The sequence below is a fragment of the Erpetoichthys calabaricus genome, chromosome 10 (genome assembly GCF_900747795.2).
Source record: "Erpetoichthys calabaricus chromosome 10, fErpCal1.3, whole genome shotgun sequence".
In the NCBI taxonomy this organism is placed as follows: Eukaryota; Metazoa; Chordata; class Cladistia; order Polypteriformes; family Polypteridae; genus Erpetoichthys; species Erpetoichthys calabaricus.
Genome location: NC_041403.2, coordinates 1,437,501 through 1,438,381, shown reverse-complemented (window position 1 = coordinate 1,438,381; position 881 = coordinate 1,437,501).

Below are 881 nucleotides of genomic sequence, written 5' to 3'. Positions count from 1 at the left end.
AAGGCTACTAAGGGACCATAACGCTGGCAATGATGAGTTCTCTTTTCAAGAACTGAAGTTTTATAGGTGGAATTCCAAGAGTCGTGACCACCTTGATGTCACTGCTGAAGGACCACCCCTCAGCCTTTATATTTGACTGTCCCACTTTAAAGAACTTCTGCCTGAACTGGAAACACATCCAGCGTGGAGCCCTGGAAGTACTCCTGGGTCTGGCATAAAAGAAGCCGAATTTCCTGTATGGACAGTCAGAGTCAGGAGGGGAGTGGATGAGACGATATGGCAGGTGTGGAAGAAGATAATACAAAGATTTTATATTGTACTATTGTGGAAAGGATTTGCAGGTACTGCAAAATAAAAAGAAATATCTTCAGTTTGATCCCAGGACTGTATTGTGTAGTTGTGTTTGGGGGTTTGGGACGCTACTACACCCCCTACTGGTCACAATGGCATAAACTTAAAACATTACTGGTGAATATGGACAGAATAAAAGAGGAAGTATTAAACTTAACTTACAAAGTACTCTTACATATGAAGCTGAAAAAATTGCTACCATTTTAATGATTATTTCATTTCATACGTTAGAGAACTCGGTGCTAACTTTGATTTTTCTTTTCAATCTTCAGGTTCTTTTAAAGTAGTATCTCACTTTATCTCATTTTGTTTTTTTTGTGACTCAAAATGAATTATTGGTTGTACTTTGCTTTTAAAAATTCTTACTCTACTGATATATACAGTATGGCTTAAGTACACAGTTTGTGAAAACATATGCACATAGTTGTATTCCTTTGTTTCATTATCTTATTAATCTTTGTATTAGATTGGCTCTTGTTCCCACCTGTTAGAAAACTGATCAAATTATTCCAATTTCTAAAGAGGATTCT